Source organism: Lathamus discolor, chromosome 5 (assembly GCF_037157495.1).
Source record: "Lathamus discolor isolate bLatDis1 chromosome 5, bLatDis1.hap1, whole genome shotgun sequence".
NCBI lineage: Eukaryota > Metazoa > Chordata > Aves > Psittaciformes > Psittacidae > Lathamus > Lathamus discolor.
This window is the reverse complement of record NC_088888.1, coordinates 48,480,064-48,505,758: the sequence shown is the minus strand read 5'-3', so window position 1 is coordinate 48,505,758 and position 25,695 is coordinate 48,480,064. Positions and strand designations below refer to the sequence as shown.

The window sequence follows — 25,695 nt, the reverse complement described above, 5'->3', positions numbered from 1 at the left end:
TACAGCTATCTCCTTCAGCTTGATCATGCAACGTGAGAATGGTTATGCTGGAAGACAGTTATCTGTCATTTGTATCAATGATCATTTCAGCTTTATGCATTAACACTACTTATTTGCCATTGAACTCAATGAGATTCTGTAAGTTGCCAAAACTGGAATTCAAGAGTAATGAATCAGGCTTTATCTGTCACACTGATTCTTTTGAAAAATGGCATATTCCTTGAAAGTATAAGGTTAGGGGATGTTAGTCACATAACAATTGACCCATGCTTTGAAACAGTAGAGGAGATGTCAGTCATACAGAGGAATTTGGAAGTAGTGATCAATAATTTATACTACTGATCACTCAGCTCTTATTCAATAATCCACTGTACTTTCCACAATCTAATTTCATTTGGTGTTAGTGATCACTGCTTTTCCACTTAAAGTGATCTGATTAGACCTTGAAATATTTCCATTTTTCAAGATATAGCACATCTTATGCAACTCTATGTAACATATATTCAGGTAGAATTTGATTAGACTGGGCAATTTACTTGTGATTCATGCCCAGTTTAAGATACTGAAGCAGGCAGGAAGGCGCCAGTACAATTTTAAGCCATCCAGGGCACCAGTTAAAGAGCCTTTCTATGTCCTTGATATATAATGAACATTTTAGTTACTCTCAGAATCACATCAGATTTGATGGTTGTAAAAACAAAACTCAAATGAACTCCCAGAAGCCCTTGCACATATAGTTTTTATCTCTTGTCAGAATTCTAGTGTGCCAGAAAAACCTGCAGAGGTTACTGTACCAGGAAGGAGTACTATGAGACTACTTTTGACATTTATGTGTTTGAGCTATGAATATGATAGAAATTAGCATTGACATAGGCAGATATCACATGTGTTTTTATAGATCACAGTTTAACAGTGATATTTGTTACCAGCTTAACTAAAGATATACGTATTTATATATATTTTGTGTGTGTACTGGTGTCTATTTGTATACATGTATAAAATGTGTATACAGACATATATAGTGTGGGTATGAATTTATATACCTATTCCTATACCTACATATATATGACATATACATGCAAAACAGGTGATGCAAGAGGGTGCTGGGCCAAACTGGGAGCAGGGCTAGAACAGGATCAACAACAGGGTCAGCCAGCATGACCTGTGGCTGCTTGATGATCTCTGACTATGGAAATGGCAGCTGAGCTGAAATTAAGGCCAGAGAGGGTTGAGACTTGTACAGGCTGTCCGAAAGGCACAGTACATTTTGAGTCCAAAACTTCTTCCGTTTGGCTATTTGGTTTTCCTCAACCTTAGTATTTGGGCCATCCCTAAAGTTAAGGTTCAAGCCATGAGAACCAAAGGGTAAATATTAGAGTTGGAAAGAGCCAGCATAAAATATAAGGACAGATAGCTAGATTTAGCCAGAGACTAACAAGGATGTTGGGATGTTGGGTTTATGCCACCAAGGGTTTTCCCTGTGTAGGTCAACAGGCCTACCAGCAGGTACCAACATGGACCACCTTTTCAGTTTTATCATAAGACCTGGCAGTCTTTGATCTGCATTAAGGAATCAGTTCTTGTATAACACACTTACAGGAATTCAACCTCGGGATGGGTTTTGTGAGGAAAGCTCATCCCACCTGCTGCACTGTGGGGTCAGACAGACGGTGTAAATAAATTGCTAGGATTAAGGTGACCCATGATGACCCTAATCCTTACTTGAAATGAGGTGGAGTGTCACTGTAATGAACATGTTGTCACCTTCATCTCAGATCTTCTTTCCTTGTCTTTCTCTATATTTATTAGGTTGAACAAATTTTATATACAAAGGCATTAATTAAACTCAGATTATGCAGCTACTGAAAGCAAACTTCCCCACAATGTCCTGATCAGTTTTTTTTCTCTTCTACAGTTCTTTAGCTTGCTGTTTCACCGCAGTAAGGCTTCATTAATTTCAGGAGTCCCAAAGTGGGCTGGGACATAGAACAGCATGTAGTCCTATTTTTTCTTGGGGTGCATAAAATGTAATTTACTGAAGCTCATGAAAGTACATAGCTTAGTACATTCACATAATTCTCTAAATGTTCATTTCATTTTGCTTCCACAATTTTCATAAATGGCATCTATTTAAAAAAAGATACATTTCAAGATTATAGCTTATACTCAAATTAATTCCTGTCATATCTAAGGTGTCCTGGCATGAAGATAAAGAGCCTCTGTGATTCCAAAGGTCCCTGACTTCATGTTCAAAACATCTTTTCTTTTTTTTTGCATTTTTTCTAAGTGAATTTAGTCAAGAAAATAACAGAATTAATTAATTATTTATTATGGCTCTTCAATCTTTCTTTGTTATACACAAGCAAGGACTTTAGTACTCCTTTCAGTCATGTTAGCAGAACCCAACAAGAAATAAATGCCTTAAGAAAGTAATACACTATGTTCTTGTTCCATTGTTTTGGCCTCTTTACTAAAGAATTGTGCATATTTTAGCTGGCATTGATGATGTCCATAATATTTTGGCAGGATTGCATGGCCAGAGGGAGATGCTATCTGTCACAAATTATCTATCAAGAGTTACTGATTTCAGCCTACCATGCTATTTTGTGTTTTCTGAAGTATTCTCAGAATTGTCCTGTCTTGACTTCAGTTATGCCTCTGAACACTCTTACCTTCAAAAATCTTTCACTTTGCCCTGGTTTTAATTAACTCTTTAACCTTTACTCCAAGTTTAATTAACTCAACCTACATCAAAACCAATCAGTATTATGGAGCAGAGTTCAGATATTAAATTATGCCTTTTTTACCTCAGTTGTTTAAGGCCTTTCATTACTGCAGAAATATGTACAAGAGAAATGTATAAAGTACACATTTTTGCTAATATTATTAGTTATAATATTTTTATAATATTTTTTTATAAGGTAGGGACCTCTTGCCTATGCTTAATTAAAATGGAGTAACTAATTTTCCAAAAGCACAGAACTTTCTGCATTAGCAATCTGTCCACAAAAACTGTGCAAAGATATATTTGAAACTGTTTTTCCATTGATTTTCTCTTGGGATTTGGAATTGATGGATTGGAAGAACTACATATTCTTATGTTAATTAGATCTTAAATTTTCTGAAATCATGTCAGCAATGATCTAAAGAGGGATCCTCATGTCGTCTAAGTCAATCAATGTTTCAACTAGAAAACAAACAAGCAAACAAAGAAAAACTTTGGAGAACAGTTTAAGAACACTTACCAACCAAACAAATGTAACTGAACTACAATGGACAGACTCCTTTGTACTATGGTTTGGCTACTTTTTATTACACTAATAAAGATCTGAAAAAAAGTTGCTCATCTATTGTGCTGCAGGCATGTCCAAAGACTGCAATTTAAACCACCAAGAAAAATCCCTGAGAAGGAAAACATGGTGGTAGATAAGCATAGATCAAATGTTTTGCCTGAGGGTGAATGATGGGTCCCATAATGAATGCTGGGTTTCCCATTCCAGTACTGCTCCAGAGTTCATAGTCTGTTAGGTCTTTCATCCCTCACACTCCTTTAAAGAAGATTGAGAGGTGACTTGATTACACCATAGATAGACTAACTTCACAGAGAGAAAACACTGGCTACTGAAGTGTTCTTTACTCTAGAAGACAAAAGCATTACAAAGTATAGTAGCTGGAAGCTGAAGTCAGACAACTGCAAATGAGAAATAAAGTAAGCATCTTTATACAGAGAGGGTGATTAAGCAGTGGGAAAAAAACATATCACAGAATTTTCAACTTTCTTATCAATTAAAGGTTTCTGTAGCATTGTCAGATGAAACAAATTTTCAAAAGCAAATTTTTGTCTAGAAACACATGTATGATTTTTAATGAAAGCAGAATCTTTCTCCTGTGAAATTCTGTATTCTTTACAGTTGTCTATATTTTCTTTCACCAGCTATTATATTCAGATAAGGAAAGATAGACAATATCGCAACTGCATAATGTATTTTATGCATTAGTATAGAAGATGGACTCCTGGAGTTATGAAATTATGTCAGAAATCCAGTTTCAAAACAAAACCTTAAAAAACCCCTAAGCTTCCAACCTTTTGGCTGGAGAGCAAATTGCAGAAGTGACTTAGTATGTCTCAAAGTCTCAGAAACCAAAAGACAAATAGTAAGAAATATAAATTAATGTTTAAAATCATATGAAAATATTTTCTACAGCCATGGTTTGTTAAATGCTTGAAACAAAACCTGGGTTCCAGGTAAAAGAAAGAAGATGATGTGTCTGAAAATATTTGAACTTATATTTGTTTGACATTTTGGTGGGACATTTTTTGGTTGTTTGTTTTGTTTTTAAGGAAAAAGACCAAATACTCATTTTCAAATAATGAAGAAACTCAGAATGCCTGTTGTTAGGAAACATCTGTTGTAAACTTGAAAAAAAAGAGATACCTCTGCTTTTCCATGTCTTTTGACTGTGGTTTACAATTTTTGTTCTACTCTTTGAAAATAGCAGCTTTGATCCTTCTGAGGAGGTTTCCACCTTCTGAACTCTAAGACTGGATAGCTCTTAAATACCACTAATGGAAGGTTTGCAGCACTGGATGGGCATACAAGCAGTACTCTGCTTGTTCTATTTTAACATTTATACTTTTCACTTAACTCCATCCTATAGAAGATCAGTCTAAAGACAGCCCCAGAAAAAGCCTGAAATGATCCAATTAACTTCAGTTATACCAAGAAAACTTTGGTCTCAGATGTGACTGCTTCAGTGGCTCAGATAAACACAAACCTAACACAGTGTCCTGAATGAAAGTCTGAACCTGATCCCAAGCTGTTAAAAGGCAGCAGCCCTGTTATCTGTTTGTGCGCTGCTGAGGGAGGGTGAAAAACTGGAGGTGGAGGGAGGGAAATCTCTCTGTGGTGCTGCTGCTTCCATTGTTCTCCTGTTACAGCCTTATCTCAGTGTCCAAATAAAATGTCAAAGGCTGCAAGAGAAATGCAGAAGCAGAGTGGTCTGAGAGTGATGGCTGTCTTTGGTGCAGGCAGAGAGTGAAGAGGGATAAGGGTCATATCTCATTTTAGAGTGTTCATCGCCATTATAGTGCTCGTAACTCCACAGGCTTTGTTAAATGGATATGTTTTTCCCAGCAAAAACAGACTTCTAGGGGAGTAAATTAAAAATCCTTTTTTTTTTTTTTTTCATATAATGCCCTGCTTGTTAACTTATATGGAATTTCAAAAGAAAAGATCCCGTTGCACATGAAAACTTGGAATTTTTGTCTTATATCTGAAAAGTCTGGACATCTGCTGGCAGGATCTAATTTAGGCTGCAGACCCCACTACTTGCGTAGTCCTTCCTGTTCCTTGAGCCATTTGTTTGCTCTTATGGGAAAAGATGGCTCCTGTGAACAACTCATTGTTTCCAGGATGGCATCCGCAGTACAAGGCAGCTGTGGGAGGGGGTGTTATAATGGAGATGTAGGAGATGGCAGGTGAAATATTTGAAATATTTTGTAAACATGTAGCTATCATTCTCTCCAGATTAAGAAAATGGTCATAAAGCATTCTTCTGTCTTGCCTTGATGGACTTAACTGTCCACTCAAATCAATATTATAGAAATTATTTTCAGGCTCAGCCTTCAACAATTTCAGTTTCTCAGTCAGAATATACCTATCTCTGCGCTCACAGAAAAGATGACTTCAGTTCATTGTCTAGTAAATTGCTTGCTAAAGTTGTGTAGTAGGAATGCATTTCTGATCTATGTGCACAATGCCTCTGACCACAAATTCTTAGTCCATGTGTAGGACTCATAAGCATTAATAACACATGAATAAGAAGGCATAATTATCAGATTTTGATTAAAATGAATAGAAGAAGCATTTACCATATGTTCTGAGGCTGGATGAGAAGGAGAAGAGAAAGAGAGAGAGATTGTGAAGTTAAGAATTTTAACATGGTTCATGTGACCTATTTATACATATCCAATAAAGCACAGCTTTTCCACTTGATGACCAAGTCTCTCTCTCTTTCCCTCCTTATAGTCACTGTAGGACTCTTATCATATAGCTTTTTTGCTGCTCAGATTTGTTTTCTGATGTAGTCAGGAAAATAACATGATGAGATCTCAGCCTGCAATTTTCAAGACAAATCGATGAGAAATCCTTATGTTGGGAAAACGATGATTGACAGAATATAATTACTGAGCTACCACAGGTTGTGGTAGTAACAACCCTTCTTCACAATTCTCTTCTGTAGAGTTCCTGACTCCAGGTGGTCTCAATCTCTGGCCAGATGGGACTAAACATGGAGAGCATGTGAAACCATGTTCTGTATTTTGTCTGACTAAATGGGTATGAGAGTTTGAAGATTATAAAGTTGAAAGATATGTAGTTTGGGTTTATAAGGACTTCTGCTAGGATTGTTGGCATTTGTTGATTTTTTTTAACATTTCTGAAATTTTGGCAATGTTATTAGACACTAAAGAGATTCCCACAGAAGAAAGATTAATACATTAATATCCCAAACAATTTGGCTTACAAACATTAAATAAGAGAAAAAAAAAAAGTGAAAAGGCTAACAAAGAGTGAGAGCACAATGCCTCGCACATATGGGTGGCACTGCCACCCATTCCCTTTCACACACACCTGAGGTCTCTTTCTAGACACAGAGGTGCAGACCACAGGCACTCTTTTGGGTTGTCTACCATTGTTTGACTCTTTCCAATATAACCCTCCACAAGCCAACAGCAAGACAAACAATTTTTATTTTCCTCTTCACCATAGAATCATAGAATACTTAGGGTTGGAAAGGACCTTAAGATCATCTAGTTCCAACCCCCCTGCCAAGGGTAGGGACACCTTGCATTAAACCATGTCACCCAGGGCTCTGTCCAACCCAGCCTTGAACACTGCCAGGGACGGAGCATTCGCAACTACCATCTCCAAAGTCAAATGCTACCTTCAATGTACTACATAAGAGGCTGATAGTCGCTACTTCACAGGCTTCTTGACATCTTGATTCTTCCCCATAACTCAATCGACTGAGTTTTGTTCCTCTAAATATCCTAATTTCTTCTTCTAGAGAAAACCAACCGTATCCTGGGCTGCATCAAAAGGAACGTGACCAGCAGGTCCAAGGAGGTGATCCTGCCCCTTTACTCTGCTCTTGCGAGACCTCACTTGGAGTATTGTGTGCAGTTCTGGTGTCCTCAACATAAAAAGGACATGGAACTGCTGGAACAAGTCCAGAGGAGGGCCACGAGGATGATCAGGGGACTGGAGCACCTCCCGTATGAAGACAGGCTGAGGAAGTTGGGGCTGTTCAGCCTGGAGAAGAGAAGGCTGCGTGGAGACCTCATAGCAGCCTTCCAGTATCTCAAGGGGGCTTATAAGGATGCTGGGGAGGGACTCTTCGTCCGGGACTGTAGTGGTAGGACAAGGGGTAATGGGTTTAAATTTAAACAGGGGAAGTTTAGGTTGGATATAAGGAAGAAGTTCTTTCCTTTGAGGGTGGTGAGGCACTGGAACGGGTTGCCCAGGGAGGTTGTGAGTGCTCCATCAGTGGCAAGGTTCAAGGCCATGTTGGACCAAGCCTTGGGTGGCATGGTTTAGTGTGAGGTGTCCCTGGCCATGTCAGGTGGTTGGAACTAGATGATCTTAAGGTCCTTTCCAACCCTAACTATTCCATGATTCTATTCTATGATTCTAAGAAGCTTTTTATGCACATATATCTTAGTCTCTTGGGACTAATGAGGTAACTTTTAACAGTGTTGGGGGGTCACTACAGGTACATTCCTCTGACTGGCTGGTACTTTATGGTCACATTCAATATCCTATAGATACACTGCAATTATACTGTAATTTGTATCTCACATTTGTGTGATATATAATTGTAGACTGTAATCTGAGCTCTAAAAAAATGCATTAACTACTCAGCACAGTGATTATGCATGGCTAATTCATTACTTGTATAGTAAACTTTTTAGTATTTAGGTTTTTTATTATAATGTTATAGTGTGCAGTACATATATACTGTACCTGGATTTCAAAATCTGTGGGATAAATGCTAAGATATTCTACACTATGTTCCATTTTTATTAATGGCAACTGTCATATAATTTCAGTGAAACTGTCACATAATTATGCTCTACCATGAAGTGCATCTACTTTCAGAGTAAGTTCTGCAATGATTTTCCATAAGATCTCTTTGCTACTGGTGATTTCCTGATAAGGTTATCTCAATTCTCATACATAAACTAAATTGTGGCAGAGGCATTTCTCTCACGACAAAATCTTAAAGAGAGAAAGAATTTTATTTTTTTTTCTGTCATTCTGAAGGAAAATATTCTCTTCTGTTTTCCTTGGGGACGGCTTCATTACAAAATTATTTCTTCTATTCTTTGTTATTGGGGATGAGAATCTATGTTTCTTTTTTCATTTACCCCTTTTTAACTCCTCTTAAGATTTTTCTCTTCTGTCCCTCTTCTTGCATTTTTTAACCTCTTTCATCTTCTCTCCCAGTGCAATGTGAGATCTCTCAGAGCAATTTCCCTGTCTTTCTTAACAAAAAGAGAGCAGACTTTGGCCTCTTCAGGAACCTGCTAGTAAGGTTCCATAGGATATTGCTCTAGAGGGCAGGGGGGTCCAAGACTGTTGGCTGATGGTCAAGGATCACCTACTACAAGCTCAGGAGTGTTGTGTCCCAACTAGAAGAAAGTGTAGCAGGAGGGCCAGGAGATCTCTTTCGATGGATAAGGAGTTGCTGAGAAAACCTGGAGGGAAAAAAGAGGCTTATGAAAGGTGGAAGCAGGGACAGGCAGCCTGGGAAGAATACAGGAATGTTGTCCAGCAAGCTAGGGACCAGGTTAGGAAAGCTAAGGCCCAGTTAGAATTAAACTTGGCTAGGGATGTGAAAGGTAACATGAAGGGATTCTATACTTACATTGCAAATAAAAGACAGACGAGGGACAACATAGCCCCCTCCCTGAAGCTATCAGGAGAACTGGCTACCCTGGATTTGGGAAGGCTGAGGTTCTTAATGACTTCTTTGCCTCAGTCTTCACTGGCAAATGCTCTGACCACACCATCCACATCTTGGAAGGTGGAAGCAGGGACTATGAGAATGAAGACCTTGTGACCGCTGTAGGAGAGGATCTGGTTTGAGACCATCTTAAGAACCTGAACATGCACAAGTCCATGGGACCTGATGAAATCCATCCACGGGTCCTGAAGGAGCTGGCAAATGAAGTTGCTAATCCACTGTCCATTGTATTTCAAAAATCATGGCAGTCAGGTGAAGTTCCCGACGACTGGAAAAAGGGAAATATAACCCCCATTTTCAAGAAGGGGAAAATGGAAGACCCAGGGAATTAGAGACCAGACAGTCTCACCTCTGTGCCTGGCAATATCTTGGAGCATATCCTCCTGGAAGGCATGCTAAGGCACATGAAAAACAACAAGGTGCTTGGTGACAGCCAGCATGGCTTCACTAAGGGGAAATCCTGCCTGACCAATTTGGTGGCCTTCTATGATGGGGCTACAGAACTGACGGGCAGGGGTAGAGCAGTTGATGTCATCTACCTGGACTTGTGCAAAGCGTTCGACACTGTCCCACAAGACATCCTTCTCTCTAAATTGGAGACATCAATTTGATGGATGGACCACTCGGTGGATAAAGAACTGGCTGCATGGCCGCACACAAAGAGTTGTGGTCAATGGCTCAATGTCCAGCTGGAGACCGGTAACGAGTGGTGTCCCTCAGGGATCGGTGTTGGGATCAGTCTTGTTCAACATCTTTGTCATTGACATGGACAGTGGGATTGAGTGCGTCCTCAGCAAGTTTGCCGATGACACCAAGCTGTGTGGTCCGGTTGATACGCTGGAGGGAAGGAATGCCATCCAGAGGGACCTTGACACGCTTGTGAGGTGGGCTGATGCCAACCTTATGAAGTTTAACCATTACAAGTGCAAGGTCCTACACCTGGGTCAGAGCAATCCCAGGCACAGCTACAGGTTGGGCAGAGAAGAGATTCAGAGCAGCCCTGCGGAGAAGGACTCGGGGGTGTTGGTCGATGAGAAAATGAACATAGGCCAGCTGCAGTGTGCACTCACAGCCCAGAAAGCCAACCGTATCCTGGGCTGCATCAAAAGGAGTGTGACCAGCAGGTCGAAGGAGGTGATCCTGCCCCTCTACTCTGCTCTTGTGAGACCTCACCTGGAGTATTGTGTGCAGTTCTGGTGTCCTCAACATAAAAAGGACATGGAACTGCTGGAACAAGTCCAGAGGAGGGCCACGAGGATGATCAGGGGACTGGAGCACCTCCCGTATGAAGACAAGCTGAGAAAGTTGGGGCTGTTCAGCCTGGAGAAGAGAAGGCTGTGTGGAGACCTCATAACAGCCTTCCAGTATCTCAAGGGGGCTTATAAGGATGCTGGGGGGGGACTCTTCGTCCGGGACTGTAGTGGTAGGACAAGGGGTAACGGGTTAAAACTTCAACAGGGGAAGTTTAGATTGGATATAAGGAAGAAGTTCTTTACTGTGAGGGTGGTGAGGCACTGGAATGGGTTGCCCAGGGAGGTTGTGAATGCTCCATCCCTGGCAGTGTTCAAGGCCATGTTGGACGAAGCCTTGGGTGGCATGGTTTAGTGTGAGGTGTCCCTGGCCATGTCAGGTGGTTGGAGCTAGATGATCTTAAGGTTCTTTCCAACCCTAACTATTCTATGATTCTATGAAAAAGTGGTAAAAGACAAAGACTGGTGATCCAACAGACTGCTGGGAGGAACCTGTGTTTACATTTTAAGGTCTTTGAGAAATAATCCCTTTGTGTTTTCCAAAGCATAACACAAGAGTCCAGGATCATGGTGAGAACTTCCTTGTGCTACCAAATTGTGCATAAGTTATGATAGCATGCACACACGAGATCTGTGGTTGAAATCTCCATATAAGTATGGGTAAAGGAGCTCATCTCGAAAACTGAAGGAGACACAGAGCTGGTACCTTATGCTGCTTTTAGGAAAATGAGTTACTTCCTCATTTAATGACTACTGCTGTTCATTGCCCAGAATTCAGGTCGAGTCTGTAAGGGTAAGATTAATCTGTTTTTAAGGATATGATTCAGGACACTACTTGAACACTTAACGGTGTACCCTAGGCTATCACACCTGACTTCAACAAGTACTTCATAAGGTCTTGTATCATTATCTGCCAGAATGAAGTCTATCTGTGGTTTTATCATATCATTTAAACACCTAAAATGGTAGTGGGTACCTACTTTTAGTGATCTGAATCACTTAATTTCTTTGAATTTTTAGACCTTTTTACTTGGGCACTTTTTTACTCCATGTAAAGACTTATGATCAGGATCATATGCACAAGTTCTGCATACACAGCTATTGCTTATTAGCTAATATGGTTATCAAAAGCAGAAACAAATATACTAGTAAGTTAAGAATTTTTATTTTTGCCACCCTGGTGCAGATATTTGAGGGGTCTTTGTTGGTGAGGCACTCAGGTGAAAGCATTGGTCTCCATTGCTCTGTGAAATGGGTTCATCCTGACACTTGCAAAATCGCTTTCTTTTTACTTTCCACTTATTTCCTCAGTGTTATAGCTTTTCACCCCAATGTTTCTTTTCTGAAACCGAATTCTTAGCTTCTTATGACCAGAGCCTCACTCTTCCACTCTGCTCTTCATAGTCTATACATCTATATCTATACATCATATCTATGCATCTTCATAGTCAAAGTATTTTCTTGTTCAAAGTTAATGTTAACAGCTACAGCTTAAAGTTGTCTGGAACATAGCTACACAGCAGAGCTTTACACAGCTGGTCACACGCTTGGCCAGCTGGCTAAAATTGAGTCTTAAGTGACTGACTGTCTTTCTGCAATAGACAGAGATGACAAGCTTTTCTGGAAAGGATTTGACAGTTTTAAGGTGGGGATCTTTGATCCAGCTTTTGTAGAAGTTTTAAGTTAGGTGAGATAAATCCCAAACTTAACAGATCAGCTATGGATGCCTGACAGACAGATATGAGATTAACATCCCCAAGCCTACCTGATAATGAGCCACTTAGATGTATGAGACCAGCATGACCTCTATTGCAGGGCCCCCCACTGTGAGGGTGTAAGGCTGTACGGACTGATTTACAGTGTCAGCTGAAAAATACACCAAACTTGCCTCTGAAAGAGGTTAGTAGCAAATCCTTATGGAAAACTATATGAAAGTGAGAAAAAACCCTGTCTTCCAATTTCCACCAAAGATGTCTATTCTCAGTGTTTGAATTTTCTGAAATTAGGAAGTTCTTTGAAACTGAAGATCTATTTATTTAATTGCATTTCCTTAACTGTATTCCCTTAAATGAAAATGTAGTCCCTTAATAGTAGGGATGCACAGTTTTTACATATGGTGTTTACATGTATTTATGTTCATATTTTACTTAGAATCAAATTAAAATTGAAAATAATATTCCTGTATCACTCTGTGGCTATTGGTTACAGGAATACTGCAATTTGGCTTCTGTTCATGTATTTATTATTTATTTGCTTATTCCAGAGACTTAAGCAGCCGTGGAAGATGATCATATGCTTGCAGGGCTATGAGCTCTGTGAGCTTGCTGCTCAAGTTATTGCTTTCTGTCTCGAAGCGGTTCATCCTAGCCCTGCTCCATTTGCTCCTCTCACCCAGTTCAATACACTGGAAAGTGATAAAAATTTTGCTCAGTGCTTATTGTTCCCAGAGTAAAATTTCCCATTGATTCTTGTGGCTACTGGATGAGGCTTGAAATTAATGAAAAAAAAAAATAAAATACTGAGCTGATGGTTTATTCAAGAGAGCAAATTATAGATGAAGCAAGGGCAATTACTAGAATGAAGAGTCCTGACCTGTGCCCAGCCTAGACTCAAGAGGGACAAAGATTATCTAAACTGATCAGAGTTTGTGTGGGATTAAGATATGTTGAGGTTGGCTGTTGTTTGCCAAAAGGAAAAACAAGCTAACATGGAAATGATTTATACAAGGAAGAAAGATTATCACAACAAACGGCAAATGAATGAATTATTAATTATTCAGTCCTGGGAGGAAAAAATAACACTCTTTAAAGAAGCAACCGTACTAAAGAAATGGAGCAGTAAGGAAAACTGCTCTCAAAGAAACTGCAATACTTATTTGACAAATCTGCCAAGGAAATATGAAGCCAGCCTCCTAAATTAAGGTAGAAAGTGAATAATTTGAATGGGACTATTAATACCATTAAAATTGATTGCCTTAAGATTTGTTGTTGTGCTTTTAGATTAAAGGATAGATCAATGTCAGTTTTGTATGGAAGTCCCTCCCACCCCAATCAATCAGTGACTCTACAGCTGCTGCCCTCCATTCCTCCTAACACATTCTTATTTCTTTTCCACCACTTAAGTCAGAGGATGCTAGTCTGCAAGCCCTTTGTTTTTCCATGAGCGCAATCTGCCTCATGTGGGGGCTGGCAGTAATCCTTCCTAAGGAGTCCCACACTGTGCTTACACTATATATTGTGGTCCTATCTGTTCCCTGAGTTGAAAGGAAAAAGGATACATGAAGGCATTAGTGAAGTGCTGAGCTAATGAAAGCTATTGAGAGGCTAAGATTATTAGCACATGAGGGCTAATGCATTGACACAGGTCACTTGAGGGTTGGGGTTGTTTTCTTCTTCTTTTTTTTTTTTCCTCAATTCTAGACACAGGTAGAATCAGTTCACTTGTGCCTGCAAGAAGCTCCCATTGATGTGCAGCATGTGGTGTGAACATACAGCTAGTGAGCAGCTTTTTCAGGTGAGGGATGTTAGATATTAACACTGGTAACTACAAAATCTGGCTTGAATGCGATTTGTATTCGTGACAACTCTGCTTGGTGGAAATCTGACCTTGAATGCTTAGTGTGCTCTCCTAAAACCTATCAAGAGTATTGCTGACAATTATGTTCCACAAATTTTCAGTGTCATAGGGCTTGATTTGTGCTTTGCTACGAAAGCTTCATTAAAGTGTCCTTTTACATACTGACTGAATTCAGTCTCTGGGCTCATCCATGTTCAAAGCTGTTCAAAAGCATTGTTCATTATGCAGGTATAAAACCTCAAAAAGAAGAGCATGCAAAGCCATCTACTGTGGGCTCCCATGAGTAGGAGGGTGTTGCTGTGGCTGCCTCCAGGCTTCTTGTGTGCTGTTGAGAATAGTTACCCTTGAGAGTGTCCTTGTGCCTCCAGGTTACCCCAGGAGAATGAGAATGCTTGGGATAGGAGGACATTTACCCCTCTAGAGTTCAAAGCTGCTGCAGGATTTTCTGATGCAGCTTGAAAAACTGGTCGCTATCCTCTAACCGGCAGATTTAGTAAGTTGTCCTGGTTCAAGCCCAGCTGGCAACCCACTGGTTCAAGCCCACGCAGCCACTCACTCACTCCCCCTCCCCTTTCCTCCCCTAGCTCCTAGAGGGATGGGGAGGAGAATCAAAATAATGTAACTCCCACAGGTTGAGATAAGAGCAGTCCAGTAACTAAGGTAAAACACAAACCACTCCTGCTACCACCAATAATAATAATGATAAGAGAAATAACAAGGGAAGAGAATACAACCACTCACCACCCACTGACTGATACCCAGCCCGATTGATCAGTGTTCTAACCCTTCTGGGTAACTGCCCTCAGTTCTACATCCTGGGCATGATGTGCTGTGGTATGGAATACCTCTTTGGTTAGTTTAGGTCAGGTGTCCTGTCTCTGCTTCCTCCCGGCTTCCCCTCCTCCCTGGCAGAGCATGAGACTCACAAAGTCCTTGGTCAGAGTAAACATGACTTAGCAACAACTAAAAACATCGATGTTATCAGCTCTGTGCCCAGGCTGAAAGTCAAAAACACAGCACTGCACCAGCTACTAAGAAGAAGAAAAATCACTGCTACTGCTGAACCCAGGACATGAGTACATATCATATCACTAATATTTTCTTTCTACCAGTTTGTGAGAAGGTGTCAGAAAGTGTGACTCAAGAGTGCCAAAGCCATTTGAGAGGATGTTTTTAGAGGTAAAACGTGAGGGTACCCTCAACAACTAATGTTGAAACTACAACACAATGTATGACCAAACTATATGTAGGTATACCTGATTGTTAGGGATTTAATTATAGCAACACATCTCTGCTTCAGTAGTAGTTTCCCACAGTACTGGACAAACATGCCTTGGGATTTGTGTTGCAATAACTTTAATGATACTAATGTTTGATATAAGAAATTAAACATTTCAAGACTTATGGATAGCAACATTCTTTCTTGTTAACAGCGCTGACTCACCCTGACAGAGACCTGCAGAATCAGTGGATAATTTGAGCCATGACCCCAGAAGCCAGTGAAGCCAGTGGACCACATCAAGAGTGCTTAAGATCAACATCTGAGCCTCCTGAAAAATTAAGGATCTAAGTCTGTTCCATATGACTGTAGCATGTTACTGTAATATTTTCATTCCTGGAAGTACTTTAGAGGGTGGAGATATAAACAGAATTATATGGAATCATATAAATAAATGTATGCAGGAATGTAAAGAGTTGTGGATTGTTCACTAAAATATGCCACCAGAAACATTAGTTCTCATTCTTTTTTTTTAATTTCCACTTGCAGTCTCCTTTCTCATTGCACTGCACAATCCCCCAGACTGATCCTATCTTTAGAAAGAAAATGCTGGGTTAGTGCTTATTGAATTGCTTTATTATGCACTGCATTTACATCCTTCAGAAGTATTGAATTGCACAAATAAGTGTATAGGTACATAGTCCACAATTTTGTAGGAGCTGTTGTAATATTTTTGGTTTTTTTCAGTTACGAAGTTTAGAAATAGGAATTTCTTCTTCCTAGTGTTAATTTGATTTCACTGTTTGGACATAGAAGGTACCTGTACCACCATATTCTGTCAGCATTTCAAGAACTATGTATTCAAGGCTAATCAATACGGTGCTAAAATGCTGACAGAAGTCAAAATAGGTTTTCCAGTCTAGGTGTGAAATTTCCCCTAAAACATCCTTAGTGTAGACAAGGTGTGAAGTGCAATTTGCAGCCAGAGCATGGTAACAGCTACCTTCAAGTTTTGTATATTTACTCTTCTCTAGAATACAAACTTGCAAGAGAATTGGCCTATTTACAGGAGGAGGAGTCCTCCTGAAGGTCCTCCAGGAACTGCCTGCGGTGAATGTGATAGAGCTACATTTATTGCTCAAAAATAAGAGGAAGAAAACATGCCCCCTCAAGATGTTAACCAACAAGGACACACTTTCCTCATCTTACACTGTAATTATTCTGTCTGCATTATATCTTTTATAGAGATTATGCCGACAAAGAAAATAATCTACATTTTAGAAGGACATTGTGACCGGCAGTAGGAATGGGAATATAGTGTTGTTATTTTCTTTTCCTTTTATGTTAACATCGACTCGACTCGTCTTTGTCCGCAAATTGAGGTACACATGAATCAGTAAGAAAAAAATGAAAGGCATACCTACATCTCTGTTTGGCAGAATCATCTAATTAAATGATTCTAACTACTGCTCGTTGGATACAGCACCTTATAGTGAAAAAGACATGTTTTCAAAGTATTATGCTAAAACAAAAATTCCAGAGAAGTTAAAAATTGATTACAAATAGACTACTCTGTGTCAGAAAACAAATAGATGCACATCTTGAAAGAACCCTTTCTAGTTAGATAGCAGTTGAAAAGCTCTACTCACCAAAAGGTTTGTATGGCATAAAGTATTGAAGGTTTATTCTTTCATGTGTTCAGATAGTGCTGTTCTCTTGGTCACTTATGATGTTATTTAGCTCATTGATTTATTTTTCATTGATTTGTATGAATCCAGGTTTCCTGAGAATGTACTCTGTCTTAGGAGGTTTTTTGGAAGGTATTAAAATGATGAAAGCTGTTGACTTGATAGCCTTGGGGATTGAAGAAATCTATTGATGCTGTGTTTTTTAAGAAAACGTGATGCAAATTTCTCACCGCTAATCCATTATTTTTTCATGAATCTTGCTGGAAGAGAAATTTTCTGAGGTGATATCTCATCTTCTAGGTCCCTTACATCTCTGAGTCCAAAGCTGTCATAAAGTTCTAATGACGACGGGACTTATGATACATGAAAAAAAGGACTCAAGCATCACTAACACTGACCCTGAGCATCCATCAAATTAGAAGATTCCTTTTAAAATATTTTTATAGAGTCTAGTGATGAATTAAAAAAACCAATACACTGCTTTCAGAATATCATGTAGTTATTCCTTGTGTTGTGTTCAGCTATTGATTTAGAGGTGAAAGTCTTGGTAGTGTAGTACTGTTCCCCTGAGACATCTAGTCTCTGCATCTCTGAACCTCTCTAGAGGAATGCCATGGTCTGTAGCAAAATATGTACCAGAGGAATAAACCTGATTAGCTGCAGATTTCCTTGCTCTGGAATTTAAATATAAAATAGTGAGGCTTTTTTTTCTTTCTTTCTTTCCAGAAACACTGCTATGTGAAACCTCTGTTTATTTTCTGTAATCCTAGTACGAATTTTTTTTTTTTCAATACAGTGTAAGTGTCCTGCCTCTGATAAATTTATTGAACTTGAGTTGCATTTCCCTAGGGAAATATTTGCTCTTATTGAAGGAAAAAAAAAGCCTTCATAATTTTTACAGTAAAATGAGCCTGCAGAGCCAAATGAATGAGAAAAAAATTAGCCTTAAAAAAAAAAAGAATTATTTTAACTCTCCCCAAAATAACGTGTTTGTGTATTTTTTCAACCAGCTTTTGAATTTAATATGTAATTGGTTTTCATACATAAATCAAACTAGCAATTAACATTACAGCTTAAGTATCTAGGTAGAACTTGGATTACTGGTCTTCTATATGGTTTAGCGTATAAGAGGTTGCTTTGGCCCCTGCAGGGCAGACCATTACTTAATGAGAGAGGATTGTGAGGACTATGGTACTAACTATCTCCTGAAATTCAGAATTTAAAAAGTCCACACTGTCACAGTCTGACTTTCGTAACGTACTCTAGGTGGAGCTCCTAAGATCATTGGTGCCTTTTGGAAACAGATTTGAAAAGGTTAAGAGCCTTATTATCATGGTAATACAAACATACTGAAAAAAACTCCAAAAATAGGCCTTTGTGGATTCCAAAAGAAATCAGTCCTTAAGAATCTACACTTGAGAGGCTTGATTCGAATGATATCTAGGAAAATAGGTAATAAGAGCATTATCAGCATTTCTTTTTCCACTTTGCTATGATTTCATTTCGTTAACAAAGGATCGTCATAAACTATGATTTATCTTTCACTGTGCATCCTTTTTTATAATGAGGTTTCATCTGGTGACTCCTTCCCTTTATGCGTCAACTCCACAATTTGAATCTGTGTGCTGCATATCGTTTTATGTAATTAGCCTATATTTAGACACCTCTCTGTGGTGGAAGGTTCTGAGATGTATGCTTTTCCTGGAAAAAATGTTTCTGTTGCAGCCTTTCTGAACTTCATTTGGACCTGATCTGTAAGCAGAGCCTAGATCTACTATTGTAAGATTTGCAACAATTTGTGCAATTTTAAACTATCTCAGTGATTGAGAGTCCCTGAATTTATTTTAACTAGGTAGGCACAAACAGCTTGTTTACGGTGACCTTCAGATGTCCTTTCCTTTACAGTCCAGAGACAATTTCAGAAATGAACAGTATCAACTGCCTGAAGTCTGTTACTATCACATACAGCAGTGAACTGGCATTCCCCTTTCCCATGCTTGATGCCTGTCATGCATCGTCAGTGCTGACAAGCAATTATTAGTCTTTGTTTCTTTTATACTATATATTGGCAAAACAATCATTGCAAGGAATTGTAGAGTTAGAAACCATTATCTTTGCACTATAGTGGTAACAGCTTTTAGGCTTACTAAAAGTATCCATTAGGTTCTGTTCTCTTATCTACAAATGGTTTCTAGTTTGCTTTGTGCTATTCCAGCAGTTGCATCACCAACTTTTGCTGCATTAAGAATGTATAACTCTATTGTTTTATCCGATCATTTTCATTTTCTACTGGCCTTTGTTAAGGGTTGAAGGCATTTTTCATTTGTTTTAAGTCTCACTGCATTGAATATAATTTAGGTATCAGTTAGCCTCATTGAAGATTTTGTTTTCCTGTTAGCAGCTGTGACATGATACAACATTCCTATTCAAGTTTACAAAAAGAAAAAAAAAACACAACAAAACAGACTGAGAAGACAATTTTAGTTTCTGAGCTAGGAGAGAGATTTTTGAACTTCACCCTGCTAGGTGGTTATATCTGTATGACTCACATAAATCATTGTTTTAAAGTACTCTTAATGGTCTTCAAGAGCTTAAGCAGGATGCAGCCATGGAGAACAAAGATTTTTCTTCAGGTCTCTGAGCTAACAGCACACCACAGTTATGTCCTCCCACCTGAATTAGAACAGACATGAATTATCGAAGGTCTCATCTCCAGCAGGAATTGTCTGTGGCTGAAGACACACGTTTGCAGAAAAACAAATTGGTAGTGGAGGCAAAAGAAACAGCATTTTGTATTGTTCTGCTGTACTTCTGTGCTTCTGTAATTTACTTCTGCTCAGATCTCTGGAGAAGTTCAGTGCTGGATTTTCATTTTCATTTTCTCAAAAAAAAAAGAATACATGACTCTGAAACCTCTTCCACAATCTCCATCAGAAATCAGTTCCCTCTTCTTCCCTGCTCTTGCCTCTTAAATGTCCTTCAAGTTTGCCCTGTTGCCATTCAGGGGTTGTCTGTTAGCCTGTTTTGTAGAGCAAGATAGTTTTCAAAGTCTCTTTAATGCTGTCATTTTTGGAAGATATTTGGTAACCTTGTCTGGAAACTTCAGATCTCTCTTGGGATGAATTAACACAGGACCTACAAAATGTAATCCCACTTGTGAAGAAGAAATATGGGCATACTTACAGGTGGAATTATTTAGAAAGAGAGACCCAGAAATAAACTTCAGGACTAAGAAAACTTATTTAATGAAGATATAAAGGGGAAAGTGTATACACATTTCGTGATTTGGTAGCACTCACTCTGTACTACAGTGTTGCAAGAGTTACGGTTTGGTCACTGTACTTAATGTTCAATCCAAATTTTAATCAAATTCCTGAGGTGTTACTTAGGATGAGGTTTTCTTCTTGCATTTGCTAAAGATGCCAGAACTATTCATCTTGTATAAAACCAAAAAATTGCTTTTCCACACCTCATTTTTGACATGGTGTATAGATGGTTTATATAAAAGCAGTTATGGTCACACACTGTTATAGTTTTAAAGGGTTTATTCTCTTTTATCTCAACTTCTGTTTCTTTTCTCCTGATATAGAAGAAAGGTTTTATAATCCTGTTAGCTTTTGTACTGGCATTTGACATCTTTGTCTTTGACACTGTCAATGAACAAGGAGAGGGTCTGTCCAATATACAGTTCCAGTTCACCATCAGAATGAAAAGATAAGTTGTGCTTTTTTTTTTTTTTTTTTCCTGGTGGTTTTCTGCTGTCATGTTGTCTGACAGTAGAGGAATGAGGAGACTTAGGCCTCTTCTGCTCATACAGACTGAGATGAGAGCTGCTCCAGGAAGAATGGACTAGCTTGCCTGTGCTTTCTCAACATCAATTATTCTGTCCCATCATTCCACTCATCTGTTTGAGCGTTGCCTGCTCCCCACTCCTGACTCCAAGCTACTTTTACATCCAAATTCAACCTCATTCTCAGGCTGTCTCAAATATAATTTCTCATTTGCACATAGTAGAAATAAGTTACCTTCATTACTTCCGAATGGGGACAGACAGCTCCATTTCAAAAATACTTATTATACTTAGGTCTTCTTCAGCTGCAAAATGCTTTTTTCTTCTAGTTGCTTTTAGACAGGAGAACAGGAGACAGCTCAGCTGATTGGACTGCCTCTACTGTCATCCTCTTGTGTAATTTTGCAGGAAGACTACTGCCTGTCAAATCTTTCTCCCAGGTATCCCTCTTCTGGATCACACAGAAGAAGCAGGGAGACTCATGCCTAGGCACTTCTCTGAGACATCAGGCCATGTGCTGAGCAGCTGCTCTAGCCTTTGACAGTCAATAAAGTACCTAGGGGAAGATATAGACTTGCTTGTCATGAGCTGAACAAATCCCTTTGACAAGAGACACCTTTCTGCTTTTCTTTAGTCTTTTTCACCCATTATCTGTCTACTTCATTTAGGTAGTAAAATCTTACTCTGCTGTGTATCTCAGACTCCACACCAGTAAGTCCAGTGTCATGTAAGGGCCTCTAAGAATTGATATTTTGCCAGTACTGAATATATGAATATGGTTCTTATAGCAAGAAAGAAATATCTGAGTAGTCTCACATTGTTGTTACTGAACTTTACTGCCATATATATTGATGTAAGCGCCTGGTATAGTGCCTTGAAGCATCATCTCCAACCATGTCCCTTTCTTTTCTCTAAATGCTTTTGTGGAAGACCAGAGTAGTTGCTGGACACAAACCAGTTCCCACAAGGTTTCCAAATTTTATCTGGGCTCTGTTGAAGCGATCACTGGTCCTATATGAAAAATATCATTGTTATATATAGTTACTAGTATTTCACAAATTGTGAGACTAAAACTGTCTCTTAAAATGTAGAACACTTGCCAAGAACTAGTTTTACATAGAAGACAGTTGAAGTAACTCCTCTGTACTGAACTTCATTCTGTTTTATTTGAAGCTGTAAATCCATACCAGCAAAGGAAGTGAGATCCTTTCAGTATTATATACATATATATCTTTGTAGGTTCTTGCTTATATATATCAACAGAAAATTAAGTTTATGTTGTGGGACAAGACAGTGTTTTCCAACCCTTGGGTTTCATACTGCATCTGTGTTCCTTTGCACACTTCCATGAAAAGGAAATAAAGCCAAAAAAGTCACAGAGCACTCCAGTTTGCAGCAGTTCCTAGCTTTTACCTTCACAGATCACATGCTTGTTTCCTTGCAGACTTTTTAGTCTGTTTAAACATCAGTCTTTGCAGTACTTTCATTGCTATGCTGTGTGTGCTCATGCAATTAATGCAAGTACCATTTACTCAATATCAGTCACTGTCCATATACTTACTTCTAAATCACCAGAATGCTTTTTAGCCAATGTCTTTTCCCCATTTTCCAAACTGACCTTTGTCCATATCTTTGTTCAATTCTTGCTCTACAAATAGGAAAGTGAAGAGGATACTGAGACTATTAAAATCACAATGTGAGCTTATGAAAGTAACAAGATAAGAAAATTATTAAAATAATTTATTGTTTGCTTTTTTTTTTTTTTTTTTAGTTTAGTTTTGTTTTGTTGCTGTTTTGGTTTGGTTTGGTTTTTTTAATTAATACTGTGCTTTCAGGGAACCAAAGTGTCCTAAAAATGCATAAGGGAAAAGCAGATGAGGCAGAGATTTGCAAATGTAAAAAGTGCAGTTATGTGTTCAATTCTTACCAAACATCTACCAGTGTCTGAATGTCCTTTATGCTTTAGAAAATCTCTCTCTGAGATTGTTGGCTGTCAAGTTTGAGCCTTCAACCTGGTTTTATGGTAATGAAAAAAGCCCTGTGAGCAGGGACTTAAGCTAGGAAAGGCTGACATTCCCTGTATATTTGGTAGCACTAGCAGGTGGTGCTGTAATAAATACTTTGAAATGTGTAATAGCAGTTAATGTTGAAGTTTTGAGAAATCCTTTGGGTTAACCCCCATCTGCTTTTCAAACAGAGGGGGTAGGGGTCTATTGGATTAAGATGCTTCCTGCTGGCTCCTGCAGTTGTCAGCCAGGCAATTGTACACAATATTTACATTCACCTCACCCCTTCTAATTATATCTTTTCTTGAGGCCACTGGATGCACTCTTATTCAAATATTCTCTCTTGATTTGTCACTGCAAAATAGACTGTGGCCCCCTCCTTCATTATCCTATATCTGATTTAATGATCTTGGACTTTTATGAACCTTACAGTCTAAGATAAGTGCTGACAGAAGCAGCTTGGGTGCTTGTACGTAGTTTTTAACCTTCAGCAGTGAAATGAGTGTGTTTCAGTGAGGATCACATTGGTCAATATGGATATATAAATAACATTTTGCTTTAAGATTTCATGAACACATATCTCAGTAGGCTTTCATCTACTAGGATCAGCATGGTAAGCCGCTGACAACTTTCAGATGTGTGATATTTTTCTGAGGTTCAGCTATGTAATTTAGCCTGAAGTGGCCTGGGTTACAACAGTGGCAATGATATTATTAGAATAGCTACCCTCACAGCACTATGGTTAACTGAGCAAATTAAAAAGTACTTGACCTGTCCTGACTGATACTTTTTTTTTTTTTTTTGTATTACATTCATAAACCATTGTTTTTAAAACATGCTATTTATTTTTTTCTCACAGCATCTGAATGGTGTCAATCCCATCAGAGCAGCAAGGGAAAACTGGGTATCCAGCAGGGAATGTCAAAAGAGTAGGTACGCAGGTTATAAAACAATACTAAATATTCTTGTCAATTTTCAGAATTTTGTACACTGTAAGATGTAATTTTTGTGATAGTTGGGTGAGTTTTTTACGTTGATAGTAAATTTTTAGTAACCTCCCTGTTTTCCAAATTTTCAGTTCCAGAATGATATATTTAATGGTAGAGAGGATCTTAAATTCCTGTGCTTGATGTGTCTCATGACATTAGTGTCTAAAATTTTCAGGCATAAAAGCCTTTATATAGAAAGAGTTTGCCTACTTACTCCATTTATCTTAACCCAACAAATAAACCTGAAAGAAAGATAATCCTTATTTAGTAGTAAAATAATGAATGAATGGACTGAATTTTTCATGGTCATTCCACCCTTTGGAACAAAATGAATTTGAGGAGGACATAATTGTTCTCAAGAAGACAATTGGTAAAAGAATAGACCTGTCAAACAAATACCTCACATTTAATTATTCAGTTTTTCTCTAACGTTTAATTAACAAATGAACATATTTGTCCTTACTCATTTCCAGTTATAGGAAACCATTATGTGTTCCCTACCATGCCTGCTCACTTAGTGAAATACTCCAGGAAGATCCATGCTGCGAGGGACCTGGAGCCATTAATGTTTATTAAGTCATGGCTGGTGCTCGACACTGACTGCAGAAATAAAGCCATGAATCAGAGAAGAAACCGCCCATGCATTATAGCTGGCCCTTACAGTTTGTTTGTTTCTTGGCCCTGCGTTTCTGTTCTCTGTCTGCTGACCAATGGTGTTTTTTAAAAAGAGAAACTAACATTTAGAAATGGAACAACCCAGCTGTCTGATTGCTTTTTGGATAATCCCTTTGATACTTTGTCACTAAAGAAAAAAGTCGGGTGTATGGGCTGTAAATAAAGACATTTCTTTTGACACATTGCCATGTTTGGGATTTTTTTTATCTCTGGAATTTGCTTTCCCTTTGTCAATGAATCCTCACTTCTGTCTGTTTGGGTTGTCTTGTACTGCAATGAATTACGTTTTATCCCAACAAATTTTTAACTGGTAGATCTAATCTGAAAAGTCACAGTTTGAGCTCGGGACCATTTGCTTCTGAATTGCCACAGAAATGACATGTACTATTTCTAAACTGAGAAAAAAGAAATAAAAGCTTGAAAAATATTAAGCCTCAGGCTACTTGTCCTTTATGTATTTGGTAGTAAAAGGAAACGACTTTAGTGGATGCTTCTTTCAGCTTTTCTGCAGACTGACAGTTAAAAAGGGAAATAAACTAGAAATGGACTAGAAATATCTGGAAAAGGCTTGTGATGTGTTTCAAAGAGGTACCATATTTAGGCCAGTAATGATGAAAGTTTACAGTTGTCTGGTGACAGTTCAGCTCAGCAGTAAATATGACCCCTTTTATTCACCACGCATAGTCTTTTTGTAAAAGTATTATTATTATTATTATTGATATGAAGATGTTTGTTCACCTTTAAAACTGTCCAAATGTTCTTCTTCATGTTTCATTTGGCGAATTGTTATGTTTCCACCGTGCTTGTACCCTAGATGAATAACTGAATGAGCCATGTAAGGGCCATATCAGAAAGCACAGGGAGCATTTAATCAGTGATAACAAGTAATGCATGTTATCTGCATATTATAACTGCATATTAATGCAATTATAATAAGTAATGCCAGATATTTTCTTCCATCTGCCTCCAACACAACTCTAAGGTACCTAAGAGTCTGGTACCTGATTTTTGCTGCTGGTCCTTTCTAAGAAGCAAACTTCAAGTGCAAAACTTCACAGAAGCTAATAAATGAGTTTTGGAAGGCCTGTAGAAGAGAAGTAGGTTGGTTTAAACTGGCCTGGGAATTTGTAGATAGTAACTGAACTGTAGAGGAAACTGGAGGTTACAGAAGTGTGAGAACAGTCTGTTTCATGCTGCACTGGAGGTGTTTTTTATCCTCACCAAAAATCTTTCAGGTACTTCCGCAGACTGGCAGAATAGAAGTGATGACTATTTGGACTTGAGGCTCATCAGTCCCATATTTGTGAAGGATTAGGTGGAGCAGGATGAGCTGAAAAGAGCTGGTTACTGCTAAGACAAGCGGGTATACCTGGTCAGAAATTTTCAGTCATTGTTTGACATCTTCTCAGGCCCAAGCAGACTTTGACAAAGCCGCTTGGTGTTCAGCTGGCAGTGACAGAGTTGGGACACAACAT

At 38.7% G+C, this 25,695-nt stretch overlaps 1 long non-coding RNA gene across 3 annotated transcripts in view; it reads left to right on the top strand.

The window, feature by feature from the left end:
* The window catches only part of LOC136014314 (uncharacterized), an 84,475-nt gene extending 59,884 nt beyond the window's left edge, over positions 1-24,591 (top strand). Inside the window, exons 4-7 of one of the 3 annotated variants that reach the window (XR_010612626.1) lie at positions 15,287-15,423; positions 16,107-16,284; positions 23,416-23,489; positions 24,019-24,591. This is a non-coding gene — a long non-coding RNA (uncharacterized LOC136014314). The remainder of the gene's footprint in view (positions 1-15,286; positions 15,424-16,106; positions 16,285-23,415; positions 23,490-24,018) is intronic. The other 2 variants (XR_010612627.1, XR_010612625.1) reach the window with 2 other exon arrangements.
* Positions 24,592-25,695: the final 1,104 nt, after the last annotated feature.